This window comes from Periplaneta americana, chromosome 8 (genome assembly GCF_040183065.1).
Source record: "Periplaneta americana isolate PAMFEO1 chromosome 8, P.americana_PAMFEO1_priV1, whole genome shotgun sequence".
Classification (NCBI taxonomy): Eukaryota; Metazoa; Arthropoda; class Insecta; order Blattodea; family Blattidae; genus Periplaneta; species Periplaneta americana.
In genome coordinates, this window is record NC_091124.1 from 128,178,645 (window position 1) to 128,205,909 (window position 27,265).

The following is a 27,265-nucleotide window of genomic DNA, read 5'->3' on the forward strand; positions in this document are numbered from 1 at the left end:
CCCCCCCCCACACAAATCTCATGGCACCATCCTTCTGCTTTTCCTGACATTGAATCCATTTACCTTTCTTAGTGGACAGTGGATCATCATAACACAAGAAACAAAACTGTCACACATTTTTCCTAATATCATTCCTCGTATAGCCTTGAATTTTCTGAACCGACGTATGCAAAATGCGAGACCCGCCTCGCACCTCGTATGCACCAGTTCAGAAAAACCAAGGCTTTAAGTCAGGACTGGGCACCAAGAGCGAATTATACTCTCTCACGGGGAGTCATATGACTTCTCTTCAACCCCTTTCTTCGCCGCCGAACACCGCGCAGCGTTGATGCCATCAACATTAAGCGTCCCCGTTTAGAGTTTGGATTCGCTCCCGGTGCCCAGCCCTGCTTTAAGACATACTCGAAATGAGCGAGTTTGGCAATTACAGTCCCGTCGCTCTTATTTTCGGCAGCCAATCACGTTGCAGGTCGCCTACATTTTAACGTGTGCGTCTTGTCATTTGCTGCTTATGACGTTATGCACTTCCTAAAGCTCGATAAATACTTCATATAATCGCCCGCCATTTTGGTTATTTCGTTGGCGTTCGCAGAAAGCACACGAGGACGTTATTTGCCGCTCAATTATTTTCTCAATTACAGTGCGTTTGATTTATTACCATAGGAGCTATGACATGATAATGTTTACCGGTGCGACAAACAGATTCCTCGTCTGATAGCTCGACAACGAAAGAACAACGAACGATACTACCTATCTAGACTTTATAGAGCCTTCACTTCCTAAGGCGTAAGCAAAGAGGAGCAGTCACGTCGGAAATAATAGCGACGCGACTATAGGTTTTTTAACTGAAGTTCTTGCTCATCACTAAAAACTTTAGAGGCCGCTGACTTTTATTGTTTTCTGGTGTTTTTAGGATCCATGCAGTCTCTATTTCTATTTTCAAGCAGTTTATTTAATAAACATGAAACCTCTCACTGCAGCAAGAGCCCCTTCCATATAATTTTCTATCCACGTTTTCCTTTTTTACTTTTATATTTTTTCTTCTGCAACAGGAAAATAAAAAATATATATATAAAAACTACGTCGTAAAATAAACGTGAACAAACGATCGAAATCACTCACGAAAAGGGATCGGAATCACCCGCCGACGTAGTGTAATTTGCAACAGAAAGTTGGCAGTGAGATAGCTTATTACGTGAGATTTCATTAGGCTATAGGTTATGTTCACAAAGGTAGCATTCTTTATATGAATTAAAATATATATGTAGGGGTGAGAATGAGATAGCCTAAAGCCATACTTTTAACAAAAATGTTTTTTGTACGAATTAATTTCTTATAGGATACATATCAGGAAGTTACCAGTAAAATATTACAAAAATTACTCAACAAATGACGTAAGTATACGCACCTAATAGCACTGGACTCTAAACCTTTAATACGCTCTCCTATAAAATTGTGTTTGTGTGGCTTAGGACCATATAATTCTCACCCCTTCATATATAACCGTTTTTGTAATAAAAATCCTTAAATTAGTACATAAAGAATACAAGAAAACAGAAAATTCTGTGGTAGACTTAAGTTTTAGATACTTATTAGAGCGACCCAAACTCAAACTGCAATAGTGCTTTTCAACAAAAAGCTTTCTCAATGACCACCAGTAGTTGGCACTTGTCAACACAAAAATTGCGCGCCTTATCCGGGAAAAATTAAACGCGATCGGATTCAACCGCCTTGAAAATGCGATCGGAATCGCTCTATATTATAAAAGGATAGAATCGTCCCAATGGCAATGGTACGGTGCAGTGGTTACCACGCGGGGCGTTTGGACTCCGATCTTCAAGATTCAAACCCGAATGAGTGCAAGACAATAGAATCTTTAGCATGACTTTCTTCAGAAAGAAGTAAAGCCATGGCTCCCGTGTCGTAGATTTATGATTCGCAAAATAAGTCTGTCCCTGATATGAACAATGATCGCCAAGATGAATTTCGGCACTCAAGAACTATTGTTGACTATTGTTAATATAAATTTTTATAATTTCGCAGTTTTCTTAAATATTTTTACACGATTTTCTCCTAAAGGTGCAAGAAAGAACTTTTTCAATTTAATATTTGTTTTCAGAAAAAAAAATTAACATGCTTGTATATAACATCGAATACCAGGTAGAAAACACGAAGACAAAGTGCAATTTTCGTGGCTACATATGGAACAATTCAAATGGCCATTTCTAATTCATGAATAACGATGTAGAACGCAGCATTGCCCAAGTGCAGTATTTTTAATCCATGCTATATAATTAGTTTCGCTCCATGGCCAACTATCTCTGATTAAAGTTCTGGCTGATATGTACATCAATTATCAGGCAGTACACCTCACTTGACGATATGTGTCAGAGGAAGAACAATTGTTTGTATGCATTTGAAGTCTGATTAGTGTAATATAGGCGTATAGCTAATCAGCGATTTATGCACTGGAGAGAGAAAGGAACTCGCCACCCCACCCCACCCCATTATCTCCTGGCCTAGTTGCCTCATAAGTGGTGCCATGTCGGTATCACTTGTTAGGTTCAGACCTGTCTTCGGACAGTTGACTAAACAACAACAAATATGGCCAACATTCCTCTTTCATCGAGCTCACTGTCAGTTGGATAATTTATGTGAATACAAAATATCGTCCATTCATTAATTAATTAATTAATTAATTCATTCATTCATTAACTATTCGTGTAACCACTCATCCAATAACGGCGTGTCTCTTACGTAAGCCAATTACAAAGCCTGTCTCCAGGGTAATTTAATAAGGTCTACCATTCTCTTCAACTGGTGTGTACCGCTGTTAGGAAAATTATATTTTCAGTATTAAGCACTCTCTATGAAACAATGTTGATTTCCACACTGCAAGTCCGCCCGCTCGTCCGTCCGTCCATAACGTCCCTATTGCCTGATGCACTGAGGACTTTGTTCATAATGAATATTCATAGAGGTTTCTATCATCCACGCCTTATTTTACAAACAAGTACCAGTACCTACCTGAAAATTGCGTAATACATTCTGTGCGTTGTACAACACTATGTTTCTCTTGGTGGTCGGTTTCTGGTACACCTAGGTTAACATTGAGATAGGCTTACATAATTAATTGCTCTTACAAATTTAACTGCAATGATAGCTCTCAATAGTTTCCGGCAGGTTAAATGTAGATTTAACAGTGCTTGTGATTGTAAATTATGTTTTATTTAACGACGCTCGCAACTGACGAGGTTATATCAGCGTCGTCAGTGTGCCGAAATTTTATCCCGAATGAGTTTGTTTACATGCCAGTAAATGTACTGACATGAGCCTGTCGCATTTAAGCGCAATTAAATGTCGACCGGGATCGAACCCGCAACCATGGGCACAGAAGACCAGCACTCTACCGACTGTATCACCCAGGTCGACTGCTTGTAAGTAACAATTCAGATAACTTCATGTTTAGTATCTCTTGTAATACATAGACGACTCCAAATATATCGTTAGTGATATTATGGTTATACAGTATATAGACCTAGATACTTTTCTTTGCAGAAGTGTCCTTAGTGATATGGCTGATAAGTGCATGCTATAAAGCTCACTGCAGGTACAAAGTATTTTAACTAAAGAGCCTTTTGTTGTGTAGGCTGCATGTACACAGCCATATCAATCTAATACGTGCCCTCATTTTACGAGGAAACTTCGCATCATTCCATCGCCGGCCGACTTTCTGTTCTCCCGACCGCAGCGTGAGAAGCCAGTTCTACGCTGTGGAGTAACGGTTAGCACGCCTGACTGTGAAACGAGCGGGTCGGTTTAAATCCTGGTTGGCACAAGTTACTAGTTGATGTTTTTCCGGGATTTTCCCTCAACCCAATAAGAGCAAATGCTGGGTAACGTTCGGCGTAGGGCCCTGGACTCTTTCGCTAGCATTATCACCTTCATCTCATTCAGACGCTGTATAACTATAGCAGATGAAAAAGCGTCGTAAAATAACCAATTAAAAAAACTTTCGCTACAAAACTACAACAGGAGTCAGTTGTGGTTGTGGCAACTATATTGGTAGACATGTACTTTATACAGAGTGTTGAAAAAGTATCCAATATTTTAGGAGGTGCTAGTATGCATCAAAACAAGTAAATAATGTCTAATAAACATGGGTCCTACAACACATACTTTCTGAGATCTGCACACTTGTTCATATGAGGTGCTCAATCTGACGTCCATTCATGGAAATGCATTCCTCTGCCCTTTGGCGTAAGGAATCACGCACTCTTTGAAATTGACCTGGTTCCTTCATGTATCCTCATAACCAAAAGTCTAGGGGATTTAGGTTTGGGGAACGAGCATGCCAAGGTGTGGGGCTTCCCTGACCAATCCAACGATCCTGAAATGTCAAAGTCAGGTGTTCACGCACATTGCGGAGAAAATGTGCTGGTGCGCCATCGTGCATTAATCACATCTGTAGTCCTACTGACATGGCACATTCTCCAGCAAGGCAGGCAATACGTTAATAGTAAAGTCCTGAAAATCTCTGTGTTAGCACGTATGGTCCTATTAATCTATCACCAAGAACGCCTGCCCATACGTTGATTGAAAACCGGTGCTAATGCCTTTGTTTCTTCAACTGCATGGGAATTTTCATCAACCCACACTACTAATTACGAAAATTCACAACACTATCTCTGCTGAACCCCGCTCATATCCGCAACCAGACTTTTGTTTTCAGTATTCCTTGCGACGTATCATTATTTCATGCCAGGAATATCAACTACGGTATGATTATTTGGTATTCTGCTATATTGCAGGATAAAGAAATGCATTGCCATGAATGGATGTCACATTGAGCACCTCCTATGAACAAGTGTTCAGATCTCAAAAAGTATGTGTTGTAGGACCCATGTTTGTTAGATATTATTTTCTTATTTTGATGCATACTATCACCACCTAAAATATTGGATACTTTTTTAGCACCCTGTATTCGGGCATGTGAATGATTTTATTTTTTCAAATGGACTTTTTGAAGCCCGAAACATTATTGGCATTGGTACAGCACCCGAAAGAACAAAACATTCGTCTGTTAACAGTGAATCTGAGGTTGATGAGTAAGACGAAGATAATTATGATGAATGATGATGACGATGATTCCAAATTGTTTTTACGTACACAAGTATCCTATTAAGTCATAGAAACGTAAAACATTTACGTAAGTTACATGAAGAGAACGCTAAAATGTTGAAAATATTAATCAGTAAATGAATGAATTGTAGCCTGCAGTAGGCCTAATATTTACTATCAGTTATTATAATTTACGAACAGCATCAGATCACGGTAAGGACCATGATCATATCATGATCCTGGGCATGGTCCTTGTGATCCTTGTTGTCTTCGTCGTGGTCTTGGTCACGGTCAATATCCGGGTCGTGGTCCTTCTCGTGATCCTTATCATAGTCCTTGTCGTGGTGCTTATCATGGTCCTTGTCTTTGTCATAGTCCTACATTTATCATTTCAAAATAATATTATTTAGCCATCACGGTGGTCTAGTGGCTAGAGCGCTGGACTTATAATCCTGTGGACCAGGGTTCTATTCCCGGTGTAGCCACGATTTATAACTTGTGTTGGGGGAGCCCGTGGTCCAAGTAACATAAGGGTTTTCTTCGAGAACTCCGGCATCCCAACAAATCTCCATCATCAACTCATCTCATCTTACCCTCCTATGGCGCAGCTAGGACAACAACTCTGTCGGTAAATTGGTCCATACAGCTGGCTTCATATGGGGGAATGACGTTAAGTACCCGTTATTATTTAAAAAAAAATTATATTTATCAATTTAGCAAATGACTTTTGTGTCACATGGCACCTTCCACACTTCCATAACATATGAAAAATAATAACAGTATACGTGTAAACAGAGACCTATACCAGAAATTCACTTGTGTGTACTTTTGGATAGGATTGAGACAAGTGTGGGAATTGAGTGAAAATACGTATGCGCAGTCAGACGTCTTCCTGCACGGCTACATCTATACTGGTTGAAGCAATGATAACTGTAAAGATGACAATGACTATTGTTTCTAATATTCTCTTTAAACATATCAGCATGTTAAAACGTAGGTAACTGTTTATGTACAGATAAATGTAGCTCCAGAAAGTGGGCATGAATGTCATAGGCCTGCAATATATGTACAAAATATGCATATATATATATGCATATATATATATGCATATATATATATATATATATATATATATATATATATATATATATACACACACACAACAGCTGGTTCGCTCAATATTTTGTACAAGTAATCCCCGGTGTTCAATTACATTTCAAGTACATAGATTCAAAACAGGCCGGAGACAACAATAGATTTATAACAGCAGTAAAAATTCCTAGCCAGAAGTCCTATGTCGTTTGCAAGTCTCTCAACGAGAGCCTTCAGCAAATATTTGCCGTCCGTTTCATACTTATGTCAAAATTAAACTCTGACAGTCGTAATTCTAGTCTGTTCCCTATCGTAGGAGATACTGGCATTCGCTTTATACATATGTCAACCTTAGGAATACAATTCAGCACTTCCAGACTGGACATAATATATTTCAGTTTCAACAACTGCATTTGGAGACATTGTAAAACAAGCAAAAATTTTAAGCCAAATATTTTTTAGAAATAATTAATCTCTAGACTTCTTAAAGTTGTCATTAGACGAAAGGAAGAATGTGGAAATTTACAGTCATCTTTTGTTAATAAAGATTCTGTTCTGAAAAAAAAAAACGCGTAAAATAAGCTGCTAACTCTCCACATGTCCTAACTGTGACCTCTCTTATCAAAGAAAGAAAGTTATATATTATGTTAACATTTGAAACCTAAACAAGTTCAGTTAAATTCATTAATGTGGGCTAGTTGGGGCTGAGAGTTCAGCATATTAGTAAAGGTCCAGATTGACAGAAACACTAATTGAAGTACAGAGCCATAATCGGCCAAGCGCCATTTATTAAAAACGGAGAACGCAAGAATTGAAATTAAGTGAATACCATAGTTTAATGAAGATTGATATATCATTTAGTTTTAATGTGTATACTTTATATTACTTGCTATATGTTTCCATTGAATTATAGTAATAACTTCATTTTAACCCTTGTTTTCTACAGTTTTAGTAAATGGCGCTTGGCCCACTATGGTTCTGAACCCTTCATTTGAACGTGGACAAAAGCAATTAGAGTATAATATAATAAATTACCCTCAGTTCATTATATTAAAAATTGTAATAAAAATAATGAATAGGTCTATAACGGTCACACAAGTGTAGTGTCATTTAACATGATTAACTTAATTTTCTGGATTCAGATATCACATTCTCATCTTCAGACGCAACATCAGACCCTCTATCGTCGTTTATACTATCATCAATTTCTTCTTAATTCATTATGTGATAGCCTGAATGACAATTATTGTCCAGTCAATCCTTAATCTTTTCTACTGTGATGGATCTCTCACCACCCCTAATCAGTAGGCCTACTTCATGGTAGTCCATTTCAATTCATTCGCTTCTGAATTTAACAGTGCAGCCATTTTCTTGCTTGCGTAAGTCTATGGAGACTTGCGTGACTACAGTAATTTGTTTTACAGTTTCCGGTATCAAAGTTTATTGCTTTAGAATGTATGTACGGATTAAACAATATCTGCTTCAACGGGATCTGGCTTAGCAGAGTTTAACTGCACTGGAAGTCCTTAACAGCACTATGAAACCAAAAATGCATACTTTTTTTTCGTATATGTTGGCACAGGCGCACAGTGGGCTAATAGAACATTTTATTGCGCCAAAAAAAAGTTTCCTGGATTAGCAGTTAGTTAGAATAAGTTGTTTGTTTAAAGGATAAAGCAAGTTCAGTCACTCTAGTGTGCTGGTAATCATATAATAAAGATATTCTGGATTCAATTTTCGATGTCTTTGTTAAGAGTTTCATCCCTTCCCACTGATTATTGTGTATCCTTTGTATTGTACAACATTTTACTTCACATACTCGTATTGAAGAAAAACATCGAAAAATAAAATAAAAATCAAACTAATAGAATTTGAAAAAAAAATCCTATTAATAGACCGAATCCAAGTACCAGCACTTTCTTCTTTGATCCAGGAAGGGTAAGAGGTAACTGTACTTTATTTTCGCATTACAAGGGCCCCCTATGTTTTAGTGTCTAATACAGGCATGTGTACTGGACAAAGATACTGTAGCACTTTCAGTAAATATTGCTACTCTCCTGCATGAAGTATAAAAATCGATATCGTGAAAATGTGAAATAAATTAATACGGAACTTACGGTATGCAAAACAACATTTGCAGTCTATTTAGCCGTATAACACTTCCTCCCCCTCCCAAGAATAATTACGCCTATTCCATGATATCCTTCTCGTCGTCCTAGTTACTATCTCTTCTTTCTAACTCGTGTTCTTCAAATTGCAAAGAGAGCTTGAACTTCAGGATACAGCTTGTTCATTTTCTTTTTGGGCACTGGGCTTAAATTTGAGATAAAAGGATCAGATAACACAAAGAGATTATGAAGTAAGTCTCCATTTGTAGCAATTCATGAATCTTCTCTGGAATGTGATTTTCTGAACTGCCAATAGTCTTTATGTAGATTCCAGTGCCTCTTCCGATATTTTACCTGTTGCAACAGGAAATAATTTTATCACATCTGCACCATGCATTATCAACTTATGTACAGCTGTCAAAAAAAAAAAAAAAAGTGGCCGCACTCGTGAACAGCGAATATTTTCAAAGTCCACTTCGGGTCGCGGCGATGTTACACGATACATATGCTTGTACAAGCAGTTCCGGAACTATGAAAGTATTCCATATCTGTGCCTCGTAGACCAGCGGTAGAGTTCTTGTTTAATGATTCAAAGGTTGTGGGTTCGGGCCTTCTTCAAGTTTTCATTTTATTTTTTAATCGTTCTTTAGCGATGTAAATGATATTCAAATTATCATTTATATCCAGTTATCGTTCTTGATGGATATCTCGTTATTTATATTTTGTTACCGTTCTTTAGAGATAGGAATACAATTCAAGTCATCATTTGTATTCTGTTATCGTTTTATAACGATATGAATAATAATTATTACTATTGTAGCTACAGTATCTCCAATGGGGGTTAGCCCTATTTTACATATGTATGTTAGGGCTATAGTTTTATACACAAAAAACATAAGCATAAAGAGAAATGGAAAAGAAAATTAAATTAGCTTACGCGATGTAAACAAAACATAAACAATCCGTAAATTAGGCATTGCGATTGCAAAACAAATATCAGTTATCAATTTGAAACATACAAAAACATTAACAACACACATACGTAACACTTCTATAACACAAATATGCAGCTTTCCGTACCACACATCATAAATTAATACACAATAGTCACACAAACACAATCAAACTATAATTACGACATTGCGACGACATCAAGCATCCCATAACTGACTCACATACATAACAAATCAAGCATCCGTTGCAACACATACACTTCAACATAGTAACCACACTTTTAAAAGTTACAAATTTGGCTCCAAGAAGAATAAGTAGGACACTGTTACTAATTACTATTCTTCCTCAATTTCTTAAATACATCTGTAATAAATCTGTGAAATTCCGATATGAATAATATTCACGTTTTTTATATTGTTATCGTTCTTTAGCGATATAAATAATATTCAAGTTATCATTTATATTGTTTTCCTTCATTAGCATTATAAAATAATATTCAAGTTATTTATATTGTTATTGTTCTTTCGCAATATAAATAATCTGTATTTTATGTAGGTAATTATTATAACACAAATAAACATCTTTCTTTGTAAAATAGGTTATTTTATTTAGATAATTAAATACGTATTATATAATATCTTACATTAATTAAACAAACCGATATTTATCATTTATATTGTGTTATCGTTCTTTAGTGATACTGTATAAATAATATTCAAGTTATTTATATTGTAATCGTTCTTTAGCGATATAAATAACATAAATTTAATATTAGGTTTGGAAAAAACCAGTTGCATAATACTGGTATTAGATTTTCTTTTTGTATTATTACATTATACTATCTTGAACCACAATAAAATGAAAAGGAGTAACGAGGAATTGAACCTGAGACGTTGACATCTAAATTCCGACTTTCGTCCGCTGAGCTACGAGGGCAAAAGTGTGGAAACATTTTCGGAAAAATTGGCCCAATCACACTCTAAGATTTTCTGATGATTCGTAGAAGCTAGTCCAGGATGCGGGGGGCAAAGGCTAATTGAGATTTCCCGATCTCTGATAGGGTCAAACATCCTGATAGAATTAATATTCAACCCTTGCCGTGACTTTCGGTGAAGTCCGGAGGGCCCAATTAGTCAAATCCACTCTCCTCATCTCCACGCTTGGGCCCCCTGGAATTAATTAAGATGCGAAAGAGATAGTGGTGTGCGGAAAGCAACGGGATGTTACCGCATTTAGGCCTATCCTTCCCAAGAAAAAATGCAAACATGAACAAAGGAAGCTTTTAATAGAAGAAGAAGGATCTTCTGCGGACCTCTGGAAAAAGAACTAAGGAAGAGACTAGTGAAGTGCTTTGTGTGGAGTGTGGCATTGTATGGGGAAGGAACATGGACATTACGACGAAATGAAGAGAAACGAATTGAAGCATTTGAAATGTGGATGTGGAGAAGAACGGTGCGTGTGAAGTGGACAGATAGAATAAGAAATAAAATTGTGTTTGAAAAAGTGAGTGAAGAAAGAATGATGCTGAAACTGATTAGAAAGAGAAAAAGTAATTGGTTGGGTCTATGGTTGAAAAGAATAATAGACGACATTAGGATATGTGGATCATATGCGGAGACTAAGAGGAAGGCAGAAAATAGGAAAGATTGGAGATTGCTGGGTTTGCAATGAAAGACCTGCCCATGGACAGAACACTTATGTATGTTCAGAATGCCTGGAATATCGTGTCTAAAAACAATCGCTATTTGCAAAGACTAGTCAATTCCATGCCCACTCGACTGCAAGATGATCGAGATAAGAGGAAGATAGACTAAATATTGAATTGTGGTTTTTGTTTTGTTTTTTGAACGCTTAATTGTTTGAATGTTTTAAGGCCGACGCCAGTAAATTTGCTTTGTTTATGCCACGAAAGATATTTTTATTGAGAATAAAATCTTTTTTCTTTCCATTTGCAGCCACAATATCATAATGATAAAGTCATGGCATAATACATTAATGAACCTGATGTTAATTACTAAAATAATCGTAAAAGAGAAAGGAGCCATTATGTATAGTTTGTCTCTCTCAAAAATAGAACAAAAAAGAACATAAAAAGCACGTGGTTGTAGTCGAACGCAGGACCTCATGAATAAGAGGCCTGAACGCTACCATTATGCTATCGATAACACACAGAATACTTCAAATTATAACTGTAGATATCAGGCAACGTGGTCCAACAACATGTAACATCGCCTGTCTCCGAATTGTAGCGAAGATACCCGAAGGGAACTTTGTTTCAGGAGAGCGGCCACTTTTTCTTTTGACAGCTGTACACTAGCATGTAGTCTAATACCAGCCAAGTCGATATATATATATATATATATATTTTTTTTTTTATTCCTTTCTAATCGACAAATACTGATGCTTGGTTAATTTGTTTTCATTCACAAAACCCAGTTTCGAAATTTTGTACAACACATAAGCTTGCTTTATTTTTGGTGCGGGTTTTGGTTAGGGTCTTCTATATTTTTAATTATTTCAGTAGCACCTCTTCTCCCTTTCTATCTTAAAGTACTTCGAGTGGCATAACTTAGTTTCTCCATAATATGTTTTTTCAAGAGTTTCCCTGCTTTTCTTTGCCTGCTCGTGAAGGATTTGCGGGGTCGACCTCTACTTGTACTGGGACGAGATGTTGGGACATCAGTGGGCTGAATTTGAAGTGTAATGCAATGTTGAATACACTGTAAATCTTTTTAATTACTTTGTTACTGTTCTGTTAATTTTACACCACATTATTTTCAAACTTATTAAAAGTTCAAAAGATAAGATTTAACCTTACTTTTGATGATATGGCGGGCCTGGGCGAAGTTAAGGAACTATTTATGGTATTACGTATAGAGTTTCGTTCTATCTGCCGTCCTGAGGTCTGTACTCTGCCTGAATCTTCAACAGCTTAAGCAGCTCCTAGAGCAGTCATGTCACTTGATGCCCATAGGCGCAAGCGCGCGCTTTAGAGCTCAGGAGAGCCTGAGCGCTTTACGGTGGAAAGGAAAGAGACAGACGAAAGAGGTAGTATATGCCGCTTGGTCGAGCTATATACAGGGATGGCCAACACTGATTCAATAAATAAAGGAAAGAGAACTTATTAAAACTGTATCCGTGTTAATTTTTAGATTTGTCTGAGAAGTAGAAATGCATTATAAGAATGTAAGTTTTAATTTTAATGCTCATTTTTCACATGTTTGCTTTTTCATCCAAAAAGAATATTTTCTCAACTTTTTTTTTATAGAAAAGTGAAATTTTCAGATATAGGCCTATTTATTTAGTAGCCTTACAGGTACTGAAACAATGTTTTCGTAAATCTAATATACCGTATATACGTATTAATGAAGATAGTGTATTGGAAATTTTGAAAATATTCGCATGGAAAATGTTGGTAAGGAAATGAATTAACAAAGCAACTACTGTTACACTATAAGCAAAATATTTATGCTCATGTGTTGTAAAAATGACAGCTCTATAGCTTCAGCAGGTTTCGAGAATATAATTTAATATTCTGATGATAAGAAGTTGCTTACCAGTATCACCTTAAAAGCATAATGCGATAAGGGTTTTGTTATGGAATATTAATTGCACTTAAAACATATACAGCACCTAGGTAACTTTGCTTTATACTATAATATTGTTTTGATTAGGCTAAAGATACCATCAATATCAATTCCAACTTATCATGTCATACTCAATCTCTTTTTTTGGGGGGGGGGGAGTGGGATATCATTTTCTTTATGAATGAAGTGTTTCATCCACTTAGTACAGTATAGTTGTACTACTATGGAATTTATGTGAATATTCTTCTTAACTCTTTATTATGTTATTAGCGTTCAAAACACAACTGCAATATTAAGAAACTGGTATTAGTACGTTTGTTTTACTGACAATATAGATAATATCAAACAGAAAGAAGCCATATAAAAATAACGATATAAAATTTCACGTTCCGTTTGAAGTTTGTACACCATTGTTTTCTTAATCCAACAGGCTGCTTATTCCTTCTTCCATAAAAGCGCTTGATGCCCGCGCACGACGTCAAAGTCAGAAAAATGCGCTTTCTTTGACATCACTGTCCTAGAGCGTCGGTAGACACATTACCGAAAAGAAATATCTGTCAACGCCGTGTACAGACGTGAATGAAACTTATACCACCAATCACAGGAGTAGTTATACTAATCAAAATAGTTTGGTGGCAATGTGTACAATTGCATACCTTTTTTATAATTCAAGTTAAAATTTGGAGTCGCTCGAAAATCAATATTTTTAAAGGCTACAGTGAAGAGCTTTATATATAAATAATATACCGTAGTTATCGTGTATCTGATTTTAGAAATAGAAACTACATGCCTTCATCTTCATTTTTCATTATAAGTTGTCCAAAAATATCGACACAAAACTGCTTAACACAGCTAAGAAAAGAAGCACTGCTGTTCAGAAGCAACTGGCCGCGTGTGATTTACAGTAAAACATTCTCGTACTTCGTTTGGACAGAAGAAACACAGAAAAAGAGATAGGACAGTTTCCATAGACTTTTATGGTGACCTGGTTTTATAACAACATATGATAATGAAATTATATGTTATCGCCGATGAAAAATAGTATTTTTGGCGTCATAGAATGCTCATTTGTCCACTGTGCTGCTGCCACTAGCTGCCTCGCCGATATAACTACACTGCTCAAGTTTCGCAGGACTACAATTCTTTAATAACTGCGATTATTTTAAAATAAATATAAATATGAGATCTTACGTAAAAACAAATGAATATTTGTTATATATATATATATATATATATATATATATATATATATATATATAAGAGGGTCTCGCCATCCTCATTGAATACAATGACTATAAGTAGCCATACTGTAAATATGTCTCTTACATTAAGAAAACTTCGTTCCGGCACCGGGAATCGAACCCGGGACCTCTCAGCTCTGTGCACTGAGCGCTCTTTCCAACTGAGCTATGCCGGGACACGATCCACAGCGCCGGCCGAACTCTTCTCATTCACATCATCAATATTTGTTATTCAACTGTTTCAATATTAACACCAATATTGCGGACTTTATTGATTGACACAAAGTCAATCAATGGACACAAGTCACTTTCTCATCGAAAACATGATTTTAAGCAAATTTTGAGTTAAGTTAGCAATATATAGAGTAGCACGAGAGCCTATTCTGCCTTTTGACAGACAGAAGATAGTCTTCCTTCGTCAGCAAGGCTTCAGCATGAGGGAAATCGGTTGCGACATCGGGAAAAGTCAAAGTGATGTTGTTAGGACATGGAACTGGTATCGTGTGACAAAATGTTAAAGACTTGGCTCAGAATGGTCGCTCTCTATCAACAACACCAGCTGAAGACTGCTACCTGAGAATAACGGCTCATAGTAATCGAGAAGACAACGCTACACAGCTACTCCATGCCTTACCGCGGGTAACTGGAAGGGCTATGTCAACCCAGACAGTAAGAAACCGTCTCCACATGCACAACTTACATTCCAGAAGACTTTTGCGAGCAGCAGTGGTAACTCCTTTGCATCCCGGCACCAGAAACAGATGGGTTAGGGAGTGCTTGGATTGAAATCTGGAACAATGGCGTGAAATTTTCTTCAGCCATGAATGCAGAATTTATCTAATGCTTGACAATCGTCAGAGAAGAGTGTGGAGAGAGCCAGGCAGTCATGCATCTCAGGTACTCAGTTCCACAGTTCCAGTAGGAAGGAGGATCAGTAATGTTTTGGGCAGGAATGTACGCCGTACGTCCAGGGCAATTTGACTTCTGAGCAGTATCGGGGTAGGATCCTCCAGCCCAGTGTTGAACCATACAGGCAAGAATTTGGAGACAATTTTTTTTTCAAGATGACAATGCCCGCTCACATCTTGTAAATAACTTTCTTCAACAGGCAGGAATCAATCAGATGAAATGGCCTGCGATGTCTCCAGTCATAAATCTATTGAACATGCCTGGGACCAACTGAAGAGGGCAGTGCGGCGACGTAGAATTCGTTCAAAATCCTGGATGAGCTTCGGATACCCGCTATCGAAGAATGGGACAGACTGGACCAGATACCTCGTTTTAATCGTGACAACGTTTTTTAGTTCTTTTAAGTATTCTGATTATTGTATTATGTCTCTGTTCTGTAAAGAATTTTAGATAAGGGCGCAAATAGCCATAGATGCTGACGCGCCCTTTTCAAACCCCACTAACTGGACCAGAACCGCCTCAGTCATCTTCTGGACAGCATGCTGTAATGCACGGGGTGGGGCAACAGGATACGGAAGCTAACCAGGAGTAGATGTTTTAATTTCAGAGTTTTACAGGCACTTATACGAATAATGCTTGCTTTGTTTTTGTCAGTGCTTTGTTTCACCTTTACAATAAATATTTATTCCAGTTGCAAAAAGTTTCTCTTTTCCATTTCTTATCGCCTTGGGTCACTAACTTCACTGTGGTTTAAAAAATCAAAGTGGTGCAAAACTTTTTCTGAGCAGTGTATATAACGCCATTGGATACCGCAGTCAGTCAGTTGGTGGTTATCGATTATGTTGCTGTGAGTTATTGTAGTTTTTAAGTTGAAATAGATTCTAAGCATCATGAAGCCAGAAGCGCTCGCTCGCTCACGCACGCACGCACACACAGATATAATATTCTATTTAATATAGATATTTTCACTTGTGTTTGTGATTTTTCAAGTTGGTGTAGAAAAAATAATCAATGCTTTACAATCATTTGGAAGGGATGGTCCCACTACTGCTTCATCTAGCCGCCACATATCAGGGGTTTCCCCTCCATAACAGTCTAAGATAATTGAAGGATTCAGAGTAATAGTTGGCCAAGCGTCATTTATTAAAAACGGAGAAAGCAAGGGTTAAAGTTAAGTGAATGCCATAGTTTAATGAATAAGTACTTTAGTACGATTCTTGGCATCTCTCAGTGCGGACCCTACCTGCAGAAAAGTATATTCTATTATCCATGTGCTAAAAGGGATAAATGTTCATCTCCCTTCTTGCTTAAAAAAGTCCCTTGTGCAGACGCTTGTATTTCCCTATTTTGACTATGCTGACATTTTACTGACTGACCTTTCCAGCGACAACAAAACGAAACTTCAACGTGCTCATAATTTGTGTGTACGTTTTGTAAGCAATGTTCGTAAATATGATCATATTACCCCATCCCTGGAAACAATAGGTTGGCTTAAACTAGATAAGAAAAGAAATTTACATTCACTTCTCCTTCTCTTCGAAATCTTGAACTCTTCTATTCCTTCGTACCTATCGTCTCGCTTCACTTACCTTTCTTCCCACCACAATCTGAACACACGCTCTCGCCATGAAACAATACTAACAATACCATCCCATCGCACCTCCTCATACTCATCCTCTTTCACAATAACCCTGCCAAGACTCTGGAATTCGCTACCTGCTAGCATCAGGGACTGTCGAAGTAAAATTGAATTCAAACGCAAACTTACTAGGCACTTGGTCAGTAATTGAGACTCGTTCAGACATGGTTTCTTGTAAATAGTTCTCTTAATCTATCACAAAATATTTCAATATCCGGTAATTTCATCACTATAGAATTTTATTATTCTAGGTTTAATTTGCAATTCAGTAAATACAAAAATATTCTTTGTTCTTAACTTCTATGATAAAATGTCTAGCTTTCATTAATCAGGTAATCTTGTCGTACTTTAATTTTTATCGTGATTGTAAATTCAATATTAATTGTAATTTTGTTCATATTATAGTTGTAATCCCCCGGTAGAGGGGCAGAGAAGGCCTGACGGCCTTATCTCTACCAGGTTAAATAAACTACTACCACTACCACTACCACTACCCGAAGATCCGATTGAGGGACTATTTTACCTCCGGAGAATTTTACACTGAGGGACTCCATGAATCATAAGCAGTGAAAAATATACTGTCCATCCATAAACCACAAAAGAAGTAAATTAAAATCATTAGTACCAGTTGCAGAAGACATAGCCCTGCAGTATATATTGACTACACCCCAACTCTGGCTACTAGCAACAGGCATCTATAATGAACACCGATCAAAATACCCTTCATTTCTCGTGAAAAACAACAACTGAATAGACTACAGTGGACTATAGTGGACTTTATGTTGTCAGCAAACATCTGGATACATTTAGAAGATTGAATGATATCATAGTTTAATGAAGATTGACATTATAATTTAGTTTTAATGTGTATACTTTTTATTACTTGCTATTTGTTTTCATTGAATTATAGTAATAAATTCATTTTAACCCTTGTTTTCTACGGTTTTAGTAAATGGCTTTTGGCCACTATGATTCTGAACTCTTCAATTGTGGAGAGCTTATGGTAATAATGGGGGGGGGGAACATTGCTCTGCAGGTAAATGAAACAAACGACAAAAATATTCTGAATTACTTAGAAGTTAACTGAAGCGGTGAGATCAATAACCATTCAAGTCCACTTCTGGTCATTCATTTTTTGCAAATTTGAAGTTAAATTTTGGATATTTCCACAAGTGTTACGACTTTATAAGTTGGTATACTACTTTGTTTTGATTTCTAAAACAATCAGAAATATTACGTACAAAAAATAATAATTAGGTAAGAAATAAAAAAAAAAGTTTTTTTGAAATTTTCTCGAAACTTGTGTAAATGGACTTGAATGGTTATTGATCTCACCGCTTCAATTCCAAGACGATTTCAGTTTTCTTATAGTATATCTGAGTGTGTATCTGTATAAAAACCAAATGTGTGTGGTTATTCATCACAATATTATATAAATTAAAATTATATAATTTCATATTAATCTTGCACAATTTCAGAAACCTCTTCTATAAATATATCAAATATAACTTGTCATAAAACAAGTAGCCTATAAACCATGGAAATGATATGACAAAATCGTACAGATAGGCCATTTCTCGCGCAAAGGACAAATTTGCAAAAAGGTTGAAAAAATCGTATTTCAATAGCATTTTATAATTTAGCACAAGTACACAAGTACTTTTTCAGCTAGTATAGGCAACGGATTTTGAGTCGGCACACATTTCATTTCCTAGAATAGGATATGTTTGAACATTTATGGGCACGTTACAATTTTAATGTAGTGCGGGATTTAGATGTATGCGAGATGTTGGGTAATAGAATGTTAGATTACCTCACTCTGAGATTCTTTTTCATTTGTTCGAGCAGCATTTCATATGTCTAAATTAAATTTTATAATAACACGAACAAACATAATGTGAACTGAATAAAATGATTATGTGCGGTGTAACTACAGCAGGAGGAAGATAAAAGAAGGAGCTGTGCCATGAACGCATTAAAATTACGCCGCTCACTTTAAAAAATGTTATAATTAAATTAATGTCATCATCACATACGTCTACCAATACAATGACGATAAAGTAGACGGTGCCCCCTGTCAGAACCAACTCTGACGCATGCATATATTTTAATCTGTGCTATTACTCTCGATGATCAATCTGTTTGAAAAATTAATAGAGATGTCAGTAAGCATCTCTCGGTTAGTGTCTTATTTGGTCCAATTTATTATAGTGCACTACGACTCAAAGTTAAGGTTTGTAATGTTCCATGATTAATTGACTGAAATCGGTTTTGCAACTGTCTGTTGAGATTAAATTTCTATGTTTTTTTTACAACTAGAGTAAATTAGGGTCTGTTGGAGAGTCGGGCATGTTGGACACTTTGTACTTTAACGTGTTATCTCGCCACTTGTGGGCACCACATTCTGCTAGAATGTCAATGACGGAAGTAGCCAACGAGTGGGGCTACTTCCGTCGGGTATGTTGGACACTTTGTACTTTAACGTGTTACCTCGCCACTTGTGGGCACCACATTCTGCTAGAAGTCAATGACGGAAGTAGCCCCACTCGTTGGCTACTTCCGTCATTGACTTCTAGCAGAATGTGGTGCCCACAAGTAGCGAGATAACACGTTAAAGTACAAAGTGTCCAACATGCCCGACTCTCCAACAGACCCTAATTTACCCTATTCATAAATTCATAGTTAGAGTCTTATCAGGTAGCAAGCAGTTTCCAAATACTGCAGAGATTTAACATCAGCATACTGGTACACAGAGTTCCAAGCGTCCAGTATTTTCCACATAACCGAGTTACCATGAACAACTAAACTCTGAATTAACACAATTTCTTTTAAAAGTAATTTTATTCCGTAACTATTTTGTACTAAATACTGTCTAATATTTATTAAATGTTTAAAGTTTGTACAAATTGCTAATTGATCGTTATACACTAACAACTAAAGGAAATATCGGTATTTGCAAACAAATTCCACAATATGGGACATCTGGCCGACATCTACGGCTGACCACTAGAATCCAGAATACAAAGCAGAGGTTAAATAATACAATATGATTGCGGAGAGAATTCGGAACAATGATAAATTTAAAAATAAAGTATTGTCACCATGGCAAAGTTCGACATAAAAACAGCATTTTTATTTGATAATATTTCAATCTTGGAATGGACAAAAAAGTCTTCATAGACACATGGGGCCCATTCAATTGGTCACCCCTTGTAACTTGATTCCTGTCTTTACTATAATTTTACTTTAAAAGCTCTGGAAATGCTTTTAGTGTATCGCGGACTTACGAACAGACTAACACCCCCCCCCCCCCCGCACCGCTGGACGGTTAAGTTGTTCAGCTATAGTGCTCTCCAAAAGTAGGAAACAGCATTAAAACCATTTCATGGAGGTACTTGAGAGAAGGCTTTAAATCACACGTATGTTTAGTGGTCGGGTTAACTACAATCGCCGCTTCTATTAGCCTACTTGCTGCAATTACTATTTTCATTTTCGAGTGTTAGATCAGTATGATTATTCAGGGTAGGCTTACAGTGTGATAACGTATAAACTCTAGGAAGATCATTTATGATTAGAAACTGACACAGTATGAAGAAAATTTTGCCAAAACATAACATTTTTTTTGGTAAAATATGTAAATATGAAATACATTTTTCAATGCTAAAATATCTTCCCTTTGGTCGGCGGGAAAAGGCACATAAGTAAAAAAAGTAGATTTTTCTGTTGTACCTAATCACATAAGTGTAGTATTTTTTCTCATTTTTAAATAATAAAATTTCCTGTATTTTAAATTGAAAAGGGTCTTACTTTAACCAACATACATGAATTTCATTATTATACTTATATTAGTTAAGAGTAAATTAAAAAGAAAGTCTCTCCTGAAAAAAATTATTTTTATGACTTATGTGCCTTTTCCCGCCGACCGAAGTTCGTTCCTAAACCAGTTGGAGTAGGTTCACATAATTATTTATTACTTAATAATAAACCCATTTTAGCAGTACCTTTATTAATACGTTGCACCAGATATTGTCAGTTATTTCACTTGCAGCAGGCCTGTAAAGTGATGCCTACTTTAATATACTCATATGTTTCATCTGAGATTTTTCGAAAGTAAGACTCAATTTCAATTGCTCATATATTTGTTATTTTCTACATCATCGGAAATACAGTCACACTACCTTATTACACAAGAAATTAACATTTTAATACAGCATCCACTGTCATAACTTCACCATAACAGAACTTTTATTACTAAGAATAAAGGCCCATTCATTAAACATAACGTAAGCGTTAACTTAAGAATATAAACGTTACGGTAAAATCAACAAGTCATACTATCATTCACGATGGGTACATAAACATAACAAACATACTTGGTAACCATGGAAACATAACAACGACGCCATTTCCTCATATTCTGTCGTATGCTTCAGCGCTCCACGGTTGTCTTCTGTTTGCAAATCACGTAAGCATAAGCATGAAAGTTTGGAGTGTGCAAACTTTCATGTTAACGTCTTATGGTAATGTTTATGTCAATGCTTATGTGAATCATTGTGAATGATCCCATTGGTAGCCTGGGCGCAAACTTCTGTTTATGTTACGGTTATGTTTAATTTTCATTATGAATGGGCCTTAACCTTCATTCGACTTCCACTAACTAGTCGCTCTTATGTACAATACAAGAGAAAAATGTATGAACAAGACATGGAGGAGGCAAGAACATGGATTACCAAAGAAACGCCCACACCTGTAGAGTAGCGGTTAGCGCGTCTGGCCGCCAAACCAGGTGGCCCAGGTTCGATTCCCGTTGGGGCAAATTACCTGGTTGAGGTTTTTTCCAGGGTTTTCCCTCAACCCAATACGAGTAAATTCTGGATAATTTCGGTGCTGACCCCGGACCGGCATTATCACTTTCATCTCATTCAGACGCTAAATAACCTAAGACAGCGTTTCTCAAACTATGGTCCGCGGACCACCTGTGGTCCCCGAGGTCTGTCCTTGTGGTCCTTCGAAAAGGACAGAAGAAAAATTAAATTCAAACGAATTGCGTATTACAGCATAGCTGAAAATCGCACAGTTTGGAAATGACACATAGCAATAACTTTCAATTTTTTTTTCCCCCACGACTGACATTTTATGAAATTTATTACCCTACCTGTCTACCGACTTTCCACTCTACTCTCAGCAACAAAAGAGGGATTTAAAGCCTTCTTTTCCCTGCACATCAGCTGATGACATGTGGCTAAGTACATTGGCATATCTTCCAGATGTACTACTCTCAAAACTAAACTGACTAGCCTAAATCTCTCTCTACAAGGTAATTCTTTGACTGTTTTCAATGCGCATGAGAAAAAAGTGTTCGAGAGAAAACTGTTTTGTGAATCAGTTACGTAAAACAGAGAATTTTTCACTATTTCCAACCCTAGAGTCTGTTTTGGTTGAAAATGATTTCGTTATTAGGAAAGAATTGTGCAATGACATATGTTCGCATCTAGAAACTCTGGTCACAATTTGAAACTTGTTTTCCAAGTAAATATGACGACTTTTCATGGGTTCGTGATCCCTTTCATTGCGATATTGAAAATAACATACTTTCACTGAGTGAAAGAGAACAGTTAACTGAACTCTCGAATGACACCGGACTTGAAATGAAATTTCAAGCGGGAAGTATGGTTAATTTGTGGACTTCATCACAAGTGAAAAGAGAATATAGTCAACTGTACAATGGTGCTTTACAGATTATAATTCAGTTTCCTTTTACGTATCTGTGTGAGAAAGGGTTTTCATCACTAACTCTAATAAAAACAAAGTAGGCCTACCGAAATCGACTAGATGTATGTGACGATTTCCGAATTAAGCTTACCAGCATACATCCAAATATAGAACAACTGTGCAAGAATCAGCAGGCTTATCCATCCCATTAATGTGAGTACCAACATTTAATATTTTGTTTAGTTAATAAGTTAAAAATTTAATTTAATTAATTTAATTTAACATTTAATATTTTGTTTAGTTAATAAGTTAAAAATTATTCAAACTCTAATAGCCTTGATTTATTAAAAAAAACGAAAATGAATTTTTTCTATCAACATTAACTTAATTAGTTAATACTAATATAAAATTAAATGAATTAAATCAATTTTAATTAATTAATTAATTATGTTTTAAAATATAAACATAGTGGTAGGCCTATTAAAATATGCTACGAAATAATACTGTTGCTTTCGAAGGGAACAAGAGTAAGGTGGTCCGTGGAACTGTTCTGACTTTAAAAAATGGTCCCCACTTCAAAAAAGTTTGAGAAACGCTGACCTAAGATGTTGATAAAGCGTCGTAAAATAACATACTAAAATAAAAAAAAACAAAGAAACTGAATAGTAATGATTAGACTTCGTTGAATTGCCACACGCAGCATGCAATCAGGTTGCCGATGTACGGTAGTATAGAGGAGGTGAGCGACCTCCCGGTCTCGTAGTAGTAGCAGTTCATGTTAAGAGTTGTGACCTGTCCAAATAGATAGAGCAGCTACAGCTAATGTATACCTATGTAAGCACTTGTTTTTGTATTGCTGTGGTTGGAATAGTCAAAGCTTAACATTTGTTCAGTGCAGACAAGAATTCAATCAAACATTCAGCGATATAATACTTCAGAATTACGTGTGTTTATAGAGGAGCTCGGTACTAAGTATTTTAGTATTAAAGAATAAACCATTTGTTTGTAAAATATGCAAACAATCTTTAAGAGTGGATAGACGGCGTGATATAGAGAGATAATGTGACAGCAGAAAACACAACGACAGGCAGTTTGAAACGATTGGAGGTATCTCCGTATTAGAACACAACTTAGTGCGACCAATCGGAATTTCTAAGTGATTTATGTAATATGATGGCGAGTGCAAATATCCCTTTAAGCAAGGCAGACAACCTTAATTTCAAAACATTTATTGCAAATACACCAACAGAACACATCCTTGCGAATCTACAATGCGGAAACACTATACGCCACTTTGTTATGACCGGATGTTAAAATGCATACGAAAAAATGTAGGAGATAACAGAATTTGGGTTTCTGTTGGTGAATCTACAGATGTTAAGAGTAGATATGTGGCAAATGTAATGGTTGGGATATTGCCACGTGATAAACCTGGTGAAACTTTTCTATTGACATGTGAAGAGTTACAAAATGTGAACAACGAAACCATAGCTGTTTTGTTTGAAAATGCAATGCGTGTTTTATGGCTCAGTGGCATCAAGCGGGAAAATGTTCTTCAGTGGCATCAAGCGGGAAAATGTTCTTCTTTTCGTTACTGACGCCGCTCCATACATGGTGAAAGCAGCGAAGGACATACAAACTCTGTAACCGAAATTGACTCACTTGACATGTCTGGTTCATGATCTACACAGAGTTGCGGAGGAGATTCGATTATTCTACAAGAATGTTGACAGTTTCATCTCGCACGTAAAGAAAATATTTTTAAAAGTCCTTTACTGAGTGTTGCTGTTCCAAACAATTGCCCTTGGAATAACCTTACCCCCGCAGCCAGTCTTGACCCGTTGGAGAACGTGGTTGGATGTTGTTAATTATTATGCAGAACATTACGGCAAAATAATGGAGGTAATTGATGCATTGGATATCACAGACAGTTCCGCTGTTGCTGCTGTAAAATTATTGCCTTCTGAACAGCTATTGGAAGATATTCTGTTCATTGATTCTAATTTTAAAATCGTGTCCAAAAGAATCATCCTGTTAGAATCGTCTAAACTACAACTCTCAGAAGCCCTTAATATAGTGGATAAAGTATCACAAAGTATAAAGTTATCCAAAATAACAATTCACTAATTTCAGAAAAACTGAAATGTAAGTTGAGAAACGTTATTGCTAAAAATTCTGTCTATTCACAACCTCGTATTATAAATTATGTACTATCAGGTCACGACAAGACGTCTGAAGTTGGTGTACTAAAAAGTAGTGACTTTCTATTCTTCAAATATGCACCTATTACATCGTGTGATGTTGAACGTACATTTTCCCAATATAAAAACTGTTTGAGTGACCATCGGAGGAGGTTCAATTTGCAGTCTCTCAAAATGTACGTAACTCTTCACTGCAATGCAAATATTCAAGGATGATGTGAGTATCTTACATTTATGAGTTAATATATCTCACTATAAATAATTGGGTATTTACATGTTTAGACATTTCCTACTTCAATGATCATTCATTATATTTCTTGAATGCAGGATACAGGTTTTATTGTAACCGCAGTATACTGCTCAGTGTTTATATCAGCGGCATAATCCATCCGTTGTACGTCCCCTTCTCATACAGTCTATACCGCGTGCGCAGTAAACCTTACGATTCTCGTGGCAATTCCACGAAGTCTAGTAATGATTAAGTAGAATAAGGCTAACAAAGATTGAGTTCGAATATAAGTGATTTTTCAAGATGGTTAGAGAATCTTTCAGGACTGAAATAGCTATAGAGTTAATTAATTTTGTTGAGAGGCCAAGTTTCCTGCAGAATATAACAAAGGTACTAGGTGTTGTTCCCTTTGCACCAATCGTTAAACCTATAACTTCAATGGACGACAGATGGTATTTCTCCTTGAAGTACGGTACTGATGGTTCATAGATTGCACATTTCTCATTATGAACTTCAACTGGTTGATTGGCAGTAGTTTATGTTCTTATTGTGGGGTCAATTATATGCCCTGTAGATGTTTGTCAGGTGAAATAGTGATCATGTCTATTCTTCTACAAGACCCATCTTGTGAAATTCCATGTACCTCTTCATATACAAGGTATAGTTTTTCTCTTAAGGCGTCAGCAATTTATGTTTTTATGTTGTGATGGTGGGTATTTCTCAATGTCTTACCAAAAGGGCAAAACCGCAAGACGTGCGCAATAGATTCAATCTCATTGTGGCAACGCCGACAGTGGTTTCCGTCTTGAGATCGCCGTGGTAGAGCGCGTACAGGATATATATGAGCTGTTAATTTAAGGCCATCCTTCCATTCACTAGCCTATTTGTAAGATTTTCTGGTCTATTTACCCATCTGTTGGTTGGCGTGAAGTCTTTGAATAGAATTACTCCTTTTCCTTTTTGAGGTAAGGAGCACCATCTATCGAATAATTCTTGTCCTCTAAGTTGTCTTCGTAGATGTTGAACATTGATAGGCTTAGTAGGTTCGGCGGAGATATCATGCGGTAGGCCTTGTTTCTTGATGGACTCATCCACTTCACTCAATACATTCCGACAATTCACTACGTGGATAGTCTATTATTGGCTTTTATTAGAGTTCGGCATGCATTGATGTGTTTAAATATACTTCCCAACTAGTTATGAAGAGGCCAAGACCCTTATAGCGTTTTTCAGAATAGATCATACCATCTGGCATGTCAAGAGGAAGGTAAAGCATTTCTTTTAGACCTCCTTTGTTGGAAATTTATATAGAGGTGTTGTTTGAAAGTGGTATATTAAGGCAGAACAGATGTAGGATGATAAAATATTAAAATTTTTATAAGGTTGTAAAAGAAGTGAAGAGGATAAGGAGTCTAATTTCTTTCTAAGTTCGTTCATTGTTTTCATAGGATCCAAGATGAAGTATTGTGATAGGTTACACCTAGATAGCGAATAGTGTCGTTAGCTGTTGTAGATTGTATTTCCTGTCCTGGTGTTAATATCATGGGATTGTAGTTAATGGTCCCTGATCTTATAGTTAGATATTTCGATTTATACCCACCACTTTCTTCTTGCACTTTTTTTCACTAATGGCGGATATTTAACCATTCGTCATTCACCCATGTGAAACCAGTTTGGTATATCAATTTACCGAAACAGTGTTTGCCCATGGTACGCCATAGGAGGCTGATCTACGGATGATGATGGTGATGATGATTATGATGATGATGATTTGTTGGGATGCCACGGGGGAAGTGGAGATACTGGAGGAAATGCAATAAACGAATATTTTAATTTCACACGCTGTTACTAACACACGCAATAATGTGAAAGACCTTGCATATTAAGAGCAGTTAAAGTGTTAACTCGCTGTTAGTCCAGCACTAACTGAGGCGCTACTGAACATTGACCTCGCCTTGAGCGGGATTAGTTCTCTTGGTTGGAGTACCTCCAACGGCGCGCGGCTGGCACAAACCTCCATGGGACGCTCTGCATTTATTATTTTTGAAGGGCATGCCACCAACACCAAATGGAAGTGGGGAGGCCATGTTGCACGACTTAGAGACGGAAGATGGACGCAGAAAGTCACACTATGGGATCCCCGCATTGGCAAGAGATCACGCGGAAGACCAAGAAGAAGATGGACCGACCTCTTCAGTGAACGTGTAGGAAGCCATTGGTCAAGCAGAGCAAGACATAGGGAAGACTGGAAAAACCTAAGAAAAGTGAACAGCGACTAAAACCAGTGCGACAGAAACAAGCGAACAATATCAAACAGTGCAGAATGTGAACCAAGTGAACAATTCCAAGGTTGTAAACATCTCTTACGCGGAGTAGCTCACCGCGTGAGACAAATAGAGCTCTTCCTCTAGAGGAGGAGGCCTTTGCCCTTAACGGGACATTTTTAGGCAAATCATTTCATCTTTTCATTTA

General features: G+C 36.8%; 1 protein-coding gene and 1 non-coding gene across 3 annotated transcripts in view; both read right to left on the minus strand.

The window, feature by feature from the left end:
- Positions 1–27,265, minus strand: part of Kul (Kuzbanian-like) — a 690,443-nt gene that overhangs the window by 173,647 nt on the left and 489,531 nt on the right. The gene's annotated exons all lie outside the window — the stretch shown is intronic.
- TRNAC-ACA (transfer RNA cysteine (anticodon ACA)) lies at positions 14,204–14,280 on the minus strand. The gene has a single exon. It is a non-coding gene; the product is annotated as a tRNA-Cys (tRNA).